The 13,171-nt window shown below is 45.3% G+C and overlaps 1 protein-coding gene across 3 annotated transcripts in view; it reads left to right on the forward strand.

The window, feature by feature from the left end:
* SYT6 (synaptotagmin 6) overlaps positions 1-13,171 on the forward strand; it is a 717,771-nt gene that overhangs the window by 516,331 nt on the left and 188,269 nt on the right. The window lies entirely within an intron of this gene.

Raw genomic sequence — 13,171 nt, forward strand, 5'->3', positions numbered from 1 at the left:
TTCTTCGCTCACATTCCTAAGGTTCTCTGGAAAAAAGTCCAAATGGCTGTGTAAATAGTGAATCTTGATACTCATTCTACATCCAAGATTTTGCAGACTCATTAGTAGCTGTTCCACAATCTCTTCATAGTTGTCTTCTTTCTTATTCCCTAGAAAATTCTGCACCACATTACAAAATGCATTCCAAGCTCTTTCTTCTGTCTCATTCATTATTGTGATAAAGTTTGGGTCTCTCATAAGTGTTCTTATTTGAGGTACATCAAATATTCCAGCCTTTTTCTTCTCTTCACTAAGACCAGGAAAAGTTGAACATACAGTGGTGGCCAAAAGTATTGGCACCCCTGCAATTCTGTCAGATAATACTCAGTTTCTTCCTGAAAATGTTTGCAATCACAAATTCTTTGGTATTATTATCTTCATTTAATTTGCTTGCAAGGAAAAAACACAAAAGAGAATAAAGCGAAAATCAAATCATTGATCATTTCACACAAAACTCCAAAAATGGGCCGGACAAAAGTATTGGCACCCTCAGCCTAATACTTGGTTGCACAACCATTAGCCAAAATAACTGCGAACAGCTGCTTCCGGTAACCATCAATGAGTTTCTTACAATGCTCTGCTGGAATTGTAGACCATTCTTCTTTGGCAAACTGCTCCAGGTCCCAGATATTTGAAGGGTGCCTTCTCCAAACTGCCATTTTGAGATCTCTCCACTGGTGTTCTATGGGATTCAGGTCTGGACTCATTGCTGGCCACCTTAGAAGTCTCCAGTGCTTTCTCTCAAACCATTTTATAGTGCTTTTGGAAGTGTGTTTTGGGTCATTGTCCTGCTGGAAGACCCATGACCTCTGAGAGAGACCCAGCTTTCTCACACTGGGCCCTACATTATGCTGCAAAATTTGTTGGTAGTCTTCAGACTTCATAATGCCATGCACATGGTCAAGCAGTCCAGTGCCAGAGGCAGCAAAGCAACCCCAAAACATCAGGGAACCTCCGCCATGTTTGACTGTAGGGACCGTGTTCTTTTCTTTGAATGCCTCTTTTTTTTTCCTGTACACTCTATGTTGATGCTTTTTCCTAAAAAGCTCTACTTTTGTCTCATCTGACCAGAGAACATTCTTCCAAAACATTTTAGACTTTCTCAGGTAAGTTTTGGCAAACTCCAGCATGGCTTTTTTATGTCTCGGGGTAAGAAATGGGGTCTTCCTGGGTATCCTACCGTACAGTCACTTTTCATTCAGATGCCAACGGATAGTATGGGTTGACACCAGGGCCGGCGTCAGCACCCGGTGCACCCGGGCAAATGCCGGGGCCCTGAGCAGGCAGAGGGGCCCACTGGCGGTCGCGCACCCCGCTGGGCTATGGGCGGAGGAGAGCGGTGTCAGCTCCCGCCCTTCTCCGCCGCTTGCTCAGGGCCCCGGCAGCTGGATACTTACCTCTCCCCGTGCCTCCGCAGATCAGCTGTCTTCCTGCTCTTCGCTCCCTGTGACGTCTCAGGTCAGAGGGCGTGGTGACGTCTTTCCACCGCGCCCTCCCCATAGCCGTCACAGGGAGCGTAGAGCGGGACGACGCCGACAACGCTGGAGTTCGGACCCGAGCAGCGGGCAGCGGGCAGCAGGTAGCAGGTGAGAGAAGGGAGGTGAGTATTTGATTTTTTTTTTTAATGTATGGAGCCATGGGGCAGTATAAAGAGAAGGGGGGTTGGCATCTTCCATGGAGCATTATAAAGAGAGTGGGGGGCATCCTGCATGGGGCATTATAAAGAGAGGGGGGGACATCCTGCATGGGGCATTATAAGGTGGGGAACAGCCTGCATGGGGCATTATAAAGGGGGGGGCAGCCTGCATAGTGCATTATGTGGGGGGGAACAGCCTGCATGGAGCATTATAAGGGGGGGGCATCCTGCATGGGGCATTATAAAGAGAGGGGGGGACATCCTGCATGGGGCATTATAAGGTGGGGAACAGCCTGCATGGGGCATTATAAAGGGGGGCAACCTGCATAGTGCATTATGTGGGGGGGGACAGACTGCATGGAGCATTATAAGGGGGGGCCTGTATGGGGCATTATGTGGGGGGTAACAGCCTGCATGGAGCATTAAAAGGGGGGGACAGCCTGTATGGGGCATTATGTGGGGGGTAACAGCCTGCATGCAGCATTATATGGGGGCCAGTATCCTGTATGGAGCGTTATAAGGGGACCGGTATCCTGTATGGAGCGTTATAAGGGGACCGGTATCCTGTATGGAGCGTTATAAGGGGACCGGTATCCTGTATGGAGCTTTATATGGGGGCCAGTATCCTGCATGGAGTTTTATAAGGGGACCAGTATCCTGTATGGAGCTTTATATGGGGGCCAGTATCCTGTATGGAGCTTTATAAGGGGGCCAGTATCCTGTATGGAGCGTTATATGGGGGCCAGTATTCCGTATGGAGCCTTATATGGGGGCCAGTATTCCGTATGGAGCCTTATATGGAGGCCAGTATTCCGTATGGAGCCTTATATGGGGGCCAGTATTCCGTATGGAGCCTTATATGGGGGCCAGTATTCCGTATTGAGCCTTATATGGGGGCCAGTATTCCGTATGGAGCCTTATATGGGGGCCAGTATTCCGTATGGAGCCTTATATGGGGGCCAGTATTCCGTATGGAGCCTTATATGGGGGCCAGTATTCCGTATGGAGCCTTATATGGGGGCCAGTATTCCGTATGGAGCCTTATATGGGGGCCAGTATTCCGTATGGAGCCTTATATGGGGGCCAGTATTCCGTATGGAGCGATTCACCAGTTTCTGAGCTATTGTGGAATTTACAATAGATATCACTCCTGTAATGTAAGAAGTGAAATCTTTGCATTGTACTATATATATATATATATATATATATATATATTTCTCCGCCGTATCTCTGCATCATGAATCGTGGTATGTGTTAAAGGGGCCCACTGAGAATCTTTTGCCCAGGGCCCAGAAAAACCTGGAGCCGGCCCTGGTTGACACTGTTGTACCCTCGGACTGCAGGGCAGCTTGAACTTGTTTGGATGTTAGTCGAGGTTCTTTATCCACCATCTGCACAATATTGCGTTGAAATCTCTGGTCAATTTTTATTTTCCGTCCACATCTAGGGAGGTTAGCCACAGTGCCATGGGCTTTAAACTTCTTGATGACACTGCGCACGGAAGACACAGGAACATTCAGGTCTTTGGAGATGGACTTGTAGCCTTGAGATTGCTCATGCTTCCTCACAATTTTGTTTCTCAAGTCCTCAGACAGTTCTTTGGTCTTCTTTCTTTTCTCCATGCTCAATGTGGTACACACAAGGACACAGGACAGAGGTTGAGTCATGTTAACAGGCTGCAAGTGTGATTTAGTTATTGCCAGCACCTGTTAGGTGCCACAGGTAAGTTACAGGTGCTGTTAATTACACAAATTAGAGAAGCATCACATGATTTTTCAAACAGTGCCAATACTTTTGTCCACCCCCTTTTTTAGGTTTGGTGTGCAATTATACCCAATTTGGCTTTAGAACAATTATGTTTGTGTTTTTTCAGTGAAGACAAATTAAATGAAGATAATAATACTAAAGAATTTGTGATTGCAATCATTTTCAGGAAGAAACTGAGTATTATCTGACAGAATTGCAGGGGTGCCAATACTTTTGGCCACCACTGTATATAGTTAAAGCATTCTCCACTGTGATTGAGAGCTTTGATGAACTGCTTCATCAATCCAAGTTTTATGTGCAAGGGAGGAAAGACAATGTTCTTCCTATCCACTAGAGGATCATGGATGACATGCTTATCGCCAGATGCCAAACTCTGTCGCTGAGGCCGTTCAGTTTTCACCCAATGCTCTGCTGTAGCTCTACTGTCCCAGTAGCACAGAAAACAAGGGTGTTTGAAAACTGTTTTTATACTTTCTTATCATAACAAATGGGAATTATGCATGTTCAAAGAAAACAAAGATATTCTCACATTTATTGGGAGACTAAATGAAAACTAAATTTACCTTAGTGAACCGTATAAACCGGCATTTTTCATACACTACTTATATTTTTCTTGGAATTATTGAAAATGTGCTATATACCTATAGCGCAAAAACGTGATGTGATAGAGAAATTATAAGATCAGATTTGAATTCAGCACCCTCAAATTAGTCTAAAACTGTTCTTAAAGTCCATGCCAGAAATTTTTTTTTTTTTGTACACCAGTGTTATTACTAATCATGTTTATCTGTATCTTGCCTGTAAAATAATTTTGGCCTTGTAGCAGTTTGCAGTACTGATTCTATTAGGCCATTTATACTAAGCTACCCCAGATTTCAAATTAATAATAATTTTTGTTCTCTCTGAACATGTGTTCAGCGCTGCTGGTGGTGTGCTGACAGATAAGCGCACGCGGCTGTCCACTGACAATGTAGACAGACTCACATTCATAAAGATGAACACATCATGGATCCGCAAGGACTTTTCTACCCCTGTGTCATCCTGGGGAGAGTAAAAGCTTGAGGATTTGGTAAATTCACCTCACCAACCGTTTTAAGCTTTCAAATTAATTATCATTTTTATCTGTATCTTGCCTGGAAAATAATTTTGGGCATAGTAGCAGTGTGCAGTACTGATTCTATTAGGCCATCTATACTAAGCTCCACCAGATTTCAAATTATTGCTAATCATGTTTATCTCTATCTTGCCTGTAAAATAATTTTGGCCTTGTAGCAGTTTGCAGTACTGATACTATTAGGCCATCTATACTAAGCTCCTCCAGATTTCAAATTATTACTAATCATGTTTATCTGTATCTTGCCTGTAAAACAATTTTGGCCTTGTAGCAGTTTGCAGTACTGATTCTATTAGGCCATCTATACTAAGCTCCACCAGCTTTCAAATTAATAATAATTTTTAGCTGCATCTAGCCGAAAAATAATTTTGGGGCTCCTAGATGCGCAAGACACATGAGTGCCTTCTTGCTGCACTACCTGCAACATGACCCTCAGATTGTCAGAATTTGAAATAATCTTGACTACTGGGTTGCCACACTCTTAGATTACCCACACTCTTCGATCAACCTTTTCATTTTAATAAAGAACAAAAAAATGGTCATTTTTGAAATTATAAGCATTAGCAGGTTATTAGAAACTGAAATCAAACAGTTTTCAACTCAAAACTTTATTCTAGGTGATGTTACATTTTCACATTGGACCCTTTGTTCGAAAGGAGCTTCTGAACTCTCTCGTCAATTGAATTTGTCAGGTTTTGGATGGTTTCTGCTTCAATTGTTTTGCATGAGGACAGAATACCCTCCCAGAGCTGTTGCTAAGATGTGATTTGCCTCCCACCATCATAGACACTCCTTTTGATGATGCTCCAGAGGTTCTCAATGGGGTTGAGGTCAGGGGAGCATGGGGGTCACACCATAAGTTTTTCCCCTTTTATGCCCATATCAGCCAGAGATGCAGATGTGTTATGTGCAGCATGAGACGGTGCATTATCATGCATGAAAATGATCTTGCTGCGGAATACACGGTTCTTCCTCTTGAAACATGACAGGAAGTGCTGTTTGAGAAACTCCACATACATTATGGAGTTCATCTTTACCCCTTCAGGGATCCTAAAGGGGCCGACAATCTCTCTCCCCATGATTCCAGCCCAAAACATTACTCCACCTCCTCCTTGTTGGTGCCGTAGCCATGTTTTCATGGGGTGTCCATCAACCTGCCATCCTCCACTACATCCATCTGGACAATCAAGCGTTGCACGGCACTCATCGGTGAACAAAACAGTTTGGAAGTCAGTCTTCATGTATTGTTTGGCCCACTGGAGCCGTTTCTGCTTGAGTACAGTGGATAGAGGAGGTCGACAGGATGGCTTATGCACAGCTGCAAACCTCTGAAGGACCTTGCATCTTGTTGTTCGGGGGACGATGGAGGCACCAGCAGCTTCAAAAACTTGTCTGCTGCTATGACAAGGCTTTTTTGCCGCTGCTCTTTTAACCTGACGTAATTGCCTGTAGGAAAGAGTCCTCAATTTTCCCTTATCAGCATGCACACGTGTGTACTGTGAATCAGCTACATACTTCTTGATTGTGCGATTATCAGGATGAAGTGTCTTGGCAATGTTGATTGTAGTCATGCCTTGACCTAAACACTCCACAATTTGTTGCTTCTCAGCAGCCGACACATCCTTTTTCTTTCCCATTTTGGCAGAAAATGTAGGCTGCTTAATAATGTGGGACAGCCTTCTTAAGTAGTCTTGCCTTTCATTAGACACACCTGCCAAACTAATTAGCACAGGTGTCTGCAATTGCTTACAGTGATATAAAGAGCCCTGACACACATCACCATCAATGAGTTTAACTGACAAACAAAACAATTCTTACCTTATCACTCCTAAACACTTTTTGCATAATAATTTGGAACACAGTGTACATGTGCTTTTCCACAAAACACCAGTGGTTCGCGTAGTGAATCTTACAGTTCTAACTTGCCAACCGTGGTCTGTATGGAGTTGTTCAATAAAGGGCCCAAAATTAGGATAACATAGACGGGAGAGGTCTCTATGAATACGAATTCCTAAGTATTTGATACCCTGTGAGGGCCAGGCAAAGGGAAAGTTGGACTGGATGGAATCCTATATGGATTTGGGGAGGGAGACATCGAGGGCCTCAGACTTCGCTGCATTGATTTTAAAATTTGCCCATGTAACAAAGTGATCTATTTCAGCCATAACAGCAGGGATGGATATATGTGATTGAGTGATATATACTAGGACATCATCAGCAAATGCAGAGCACTTGTACTTGGTGCCTCCCACCTCAATCCACCTAATATTGGGGTTATGGCGAATTGATGAGAGCAGGTGCTCCGTCACTAGGATGTATGAGAGGGGACAGAGGACATCCCTGCCTTGTCCCATTGGTGATTATGAATGGTGATGAAAATGTTCCATTTATCTTCAGCCTAGGTGACGTATTGCGATACAGGGCCGTGATTTTGGCTATAAAAGGGTCCCCTAGACCCCTACCCCAAGCTTTTTAAGAGAATAATATATGGCGTGCCAGGAGACTCTATGGAATGCTTTCTCAGCATCCAACGAGAGTATCTAATTACAAATTTTTAACTGCATCTAGCCCAGGAAATACTTTGTGCCTAGTAGCAGTGTCTGCTAGTCAGCGGATTATCCCAGCTGTTAAGCAAGCTACACCACCTGTAGTTTGGACACTTAATTTTTTCAAAGGAAATGCTTCGGGCCCCCGGGACACTCAGTGAAGAGCATCGGGAGGCACCCCAAGCCACAGGGGCTGGGACTGGCGGTAGGACGCCTTGAAGTGGACCGCCAAGCTCGATCCTTTTAAAAGCTTTTTACCTGCAGCAGCTTTAGTGGACGCTACTGGAGCTGTAATTCCCGCGGCTGCTGGCATCAGACTTGCCCTCCAATAGATCCTTGTAAAATGATTTAAAGTGTACTCATTCAAATTAGAGAGACAATTTAAATCAAAAAGCTTAGACCTGCCTTCACCGCAGGGGGGCTCGCTCGACCCACCAGCGGACAGGCACCAGTATTGGGAGAGGGGGGCTGGCCGTCAGGGTCCACCGCAGCTCTGGCACAAACCCGGCGACACGGAGGTAGCATGGGCAGGAACGAACTGGTCGTGTCAGCTTCGCACTTTTTGGGTTTTAGAAGGGCATGACATGCCTATAGCTGTGTCTCCCCCTCCTTTTACTCCTCAACCTCTTTTCTTTTTGCATGACTATATGTACTTGTCACTTTTCCATGTGTTAGTTGTGTCTTCTGAGCAGTTTGTCAGCTTTTGGACACCTTTGAAGTGTTTTCTATGTGTTTTCTATGTGTTTCTATGTGTTTTTGTTTGCCTGCCATTGGTTTTAACGGTGTTCGACGAACAGTTCGACGAACAGTTCGGCGAACATACGGGTGTTCGACGAACAGAACCGAACTCGAACACTACGGGGGTGGCTCAACTCTAGATTGCAGTTTGCCAAAATGTACATGAGTAAGCCAAAATCTTTCTGGGAAAGCGTTTTGTGTACAGATGAGACCAAGAGAGAGATTTTTGGTAAAACACATCATTCTACTGTTAACCAAAATGGAATGATGCCTACAAAGAAAAGAAAGCGGTACCTACAGTCAAATATGGTGGAGGTACAAAGATAGATATATTTTTTTGCTGCCTGTAGCATTGAGTGCCTTTACTGTGTGCAAGACATCATGAAATCTGAAGATTACCAAAGGATTTTGGATCGCAATTAGTGATGAGCGAGTACCATAATATTCGTAGTTGCAATACTCGTAACGAGTACTTTGTAATAATCGCGTATTCGTTCCAAATAGCGATTACAATGTAAGTCAATGGAAAATGCGAGTAATTTTCTGCTGGAACCTACAAAGGGGTCTGGGGGCCTGAGGAAAAGGTTGAAATGGATGAGAAAGTGATGAAACAGAATGAGAAGAGCCTGGGGAATGTGCCTGCATGCATTTCTGACTCACACATGGTTTCTGGGAATAAGTTAGTCGCAGTATTACGCTACTTTTACAGACACACAAGAACAACTACCAAACCTAACCTAAATTGCATTAAACAGGGCAAAAGGGTTAAGAAACAGTTTATTCCTGCACAATCACTTGTATATAAGGCTAAATAAACCAGAGAAACCAAAAAAATATCCCTTTTAGCCTTTGTTCACATATACTGTTGTGGCTTTTTTCGCCTTTTACAATTGGGAGGGCCCTGACTTATACATTTTGTACATCCCTCTGTCAAACATCATTTTCAGTTTGCTATTCCCCAGCACTTTACAAGCACAGCTAGAATGTACTAGTAGGTATGTTGATCTTTAACCTGAGAGGCCTCAGGTGGCTCTGTAACATGCTTTTTGAGGAACAGCTATTACTTAGACATTTGGGCGGTCCCTCCATCATTGACACTCAGATAGTGGAATGCATATTCAATAGCAGTTTACAATGTGCCCATTGTCGCATTGGGCTTGACCCTCCTCCTCCTCCACCATCATGTGATACTGCGGCCCTAAATTCAAATGTTCAGAGACCCTGCAGTAGGCATGAAAGATAAGTTTTGTGAGAGCACTCGTGTGGCCCTGTAACCTACATTTTGAAGTGCCCTCCTCTAGAAATTATGGAGTTCCCTCTATTGTACTATACATTTGAGAGTGCCCTCACTTTTTCATATTGTAGGACCCTCACTCTATTATTTAACTCATTTAAGGGCAGAGACTACAGAGAAAAAAGCCAAGAGACATGGAGAACTAGAAGGTAGCAGTGAGTGCGACCTGCGGTCCTCAGGTATGGCTGAACTCTGTGAACCGGAAAAATAAAGCTGCACTAGTCAACTGGATGACGAGCTCAAATATATCACTTGTGCAAGTCAATGGACAAAGGATATATGGTGCCCCTCTCCAGCATGGGTTGGAGAAGCTTCTCCAAATGGCTCAGAGATTTTGATTGTCAATATTCCCCAGATTATATAGGAAAAGAAGACTTCTTGATACTGTTCTACTTGGTCCAGTGCAGAATATGCATTTTATTTCCAAAAATTACTCCTGGGGGCTGTGTCATAGGTGCAGGGAGATTCCATGACAATGGCCTCCCTTGTCAAACATTATCTACGATGGATTACTGTAGTAGCTGTGGCCCTCAATTCAAGTTTTCAGAGGGCCATCAGCTGGTCATCAACAGTAAGTGTAAATTTCTATTGAATATGTTCCCCTATCTCAGTCACAATATGGCACAACCTGTGACAAGGGCCTCCAAAGACAAATATTAGTTTGGTAGAACCACTATACATTCCAGATTTGTCCACTGCACAATGTGCATAGGGTTTATAAAAATGAGCCCTATGGGCTAAGTCATGGTTGACGTAGTTAGGCACCATCACAAGGGCCTCCAATCACAAATAGTAGTTAGGCTGGAGTAGGAATACTGTCCTGGTTTGTCCACTGCACAATGTGCATAGGGTTTGTGAAAATTAGCCCTATGGGCTGAGTCATGGTTGACGCAGGAAGCCACCATCCCAAGGGCCTCCAATCACAAATAGTAGTTAGGCTGGAGTAGGAATATAGTCCTGGTTTGTCCACTGCACAATCTGCATAGGGTTGCTAAAAATTAGCTCTATGGGCTGAGTCATGGTTGACGAAGAAAGGAAACGGGTTTTTATGGGAAAGGGGTGACGTTAACAGCAGTAGCATGAATCTGTTGGAGCTGGTGTTCGTGTCTCTTCCCATTATCCCTTGGTGTTGAAAAGAGCTGGTACCTCTGCCACCAGCATTGTCAGAGAGTGATGTTTTCAGCAACTGATCTACAATGGCCCTCTTGAGCGATTCCATTGTAAAACTCTTTGGTGACTCCAAAAGGAGAGAAGGAAATTTCTCCTTGTACCGTGGATCGAGAAAGGTGGCTAACCAGTATAGGTTGTTCGATAAAATGTGTATCATGCGAGGGTCTTGCCACAGACACTTACACATGAACTGTGCCATGTGGGCCAAGCTGCAAAAAGGCAAATGTTCTGTGTCCCCAACAATAGAAAAAGTACCCATACTCTCCTCACGCTGACTTGCCTCCTCCTCCTCCACCTCCTCGTCCTCCTCGCCAGCCCCTCCAGCCTGGACAGACATGAAGCTTGGGTTGGGTGTCCCCTCTGCAGCATTACGAGTCCCCTCGGTAGCACAGAAAAACAAGTCTTCTCCCTCCTCATCCTCCTCATCTTCCTCCTCATCACCCATTGTTGCCTCAGAATATTGGCTGGGCTGGGTGGTAACACCCACTGGGAAATCAGGCTCCATACCAACATGCTGGGCACACAAAGCTTCCTCTTTGAGATTATGCAGTGATTGTTTCAAGAGACACAGCAGCGAGATGGTTACGCTGATAATAGCCTGATCACCGCTCATGAGGTTGGTGCAGTACTCAAAGTTCTTAAGAACCTCACAAATGTCAGCGATCCACACCCACTTGACAGTTGTTATGTGTGGTGACTGACTCTCAGTCTGACGGGCATGCTGAAGCTGGTATTCAGCCCTCTGCTGTTCACTAATCCTCGCCAACATATGATAGGTGGAGTTCCACCGCGTGGGCAGGTCGCAAATGAGTCGGTGACTTGGCAAATTCAAGTGCTTTTGCAGCGCTGTAAGAACAACAAAAGCGGTAGAGGAATGGCGGAAATAGGCGCTCTCAAGTATGTACGGCAAGTCACGGTAAGTTTTCAGAAATTTCTGAACAACTAGGTTCAGCACGTGAGCCATGCATGGCACGTGTACCAGCTTTCCAACCTTTAAAGCCACCACCAGGTTAAGCCCATTATCACATATAACCAGACCGGGTTGGTGGTGCAGCGGGGAGAGATCGGTCTGTTGTTTTAAAGCTTGCCACAGCTCTGCTGCAGTGTGTGCTTTCTGACCTAAACAGATCAGCTTCAGCAGAGCATCTTGCCACTTTGCCAATGCGCTGCTGCACAGGCCCCACCTTGGCAGTGATGGGGAGGGTAATTCAGCAGAGGATGAGGAGCAGGAGGAGGGGAGAGAGGAAGTGGAATATGAAGAGGTGGAAACCCTGACAGAAGTTGGGCCCGCTATTCTTGGCATGGGTAGGATGTGTGATGTTCCAGTTTGCGCCTTTGTCCCACCCTTCACCAGGTTCACCCAGTGTGCGGTGACAGAAATATATTTTCCCTGTCCACAACAACTTGTCTAGGTGTCTGTTGTTAGGTGTACCTTCCCGGTTACTGCATTGGTGAGAGCACGGTTCAGATTGTTTAACACGTGCTTGTGTAACGCAGGGACAGCACACCAGGCAAAATAGTGGCGGCTGGGAACACTGTATCGTGGGGCAGCCACAGCCAAGAGATCACGGAAAGACTGTGTTCCCCCAAGCCATCTCTACAGCTAGCAATTTGGCAATTTGTGAGTTTATTATTTGTGCCTGTGGGTGCGTGGCTGGGTATTGCGAGGCTGGGTATTTATGCTTTCTTTCCAAGCTCTCAGGCATGGACAATTGGATGCTTTCCTGGGACAAGGAAGTGGATGTGGTTGATGTTTGTTGTGTGTGAGCAACTGCAACTTGTGGGCAGAACGTATGAGCACCTGCTTCCTGAACAGCAGATTCTGAAGGACATAGCCCAGGCGACATGGCATTGGTTTGACCCGCAGACGCAGATTTGGTACGCTGGTGTTCCTCCCACCTACTTGGGTGCTTGGCTGGCATGTGGTTTCGCTTGCTGGTGGTGCTTAGGTTGCCTTTGTCCTGGCCTCTGCTCAACTTGGTATGGCAGATGCTACAGACTACAATGTTTTTCTCTGAAGGACTTTCAGAAAAAAATTCTACACAGCAGCTGAACGCCCCCTTGCCCTGACTTGGCACACAGCGGGGGGGGTGCTCTTGGGTATAGTTGACCCAGTTCTCACTCTGGGCAAACCATGACCCTTTGGTGCCTCAAATACTTGAGCATCAACGCATGTCACCTACTGATGAGCATGCTGCTCGGTGCTCGCCCGAGCATCTCACTGCTCGAGATGCTCTGCGTGCGCTGAGTATTTCCGGGGTTGCTCAGCGGGAGCTCGGGTCTCCTCCCTGCATGTTTGGCACTCTTTATAGTGCCAATCAACTTGCAGGGATTGTCTGTCACACACTGTAATGCCGCAGCCATGTAGCTGGTGGCATTACAGTGATTGGCTGGCTGCACAGTGTCATCAGGTCTATATCGGATCTGGCGCCTCCATGCTCGTCACAGTCACTCCGGTATCAGACAGTGTAGGGAGAGCTGCTGCTGAGCTAGGGAGAGATTTGCTTGTTTCTAGTTAGTGTAGGTATACCAGACTATATTAGAGACACATATCCATCTCAACTAACATTCCTTCTGAGGACTAATCCAGCAGCAGAGATATCAGTGCTAGACAGACAGGGTATATAGCAGACTGCAGTGCACATAGCAAGAGGGTCCATTCCAATTCTGTCTGCTGGTGCTTTTACAGATATTTGTTGAAATAGGCCCAGGTATCAGGGGCCAGGAATATTTTTTTTTATCTTAATACGATTATTTGCTTAAAAAGCAATCCTGAGAACACTGTTTATTTGTGCTATTTGCTTGTTGGCACTGCAGAACACAGCCAAGTCCTTTCCATATTACAGCGCTAAAAATCCAGCTATTAA

Source organism: Phyllobates terribilis, unplaced genomic scaffold (genome assembly GCF_046119375.1).
Source record: "Phyllobates terribilis strain yellow unplaced genomic scaffold, ASM4611937v1 Scaffold_2__4_contigs__length_985480577, whole genome shotgun sequence".
NCBI lineage: Eukaryota > Metazoa > Chordata > Amphibia > Anura > Dendrobatidae > Phyllobates > Phyllobates terribilis.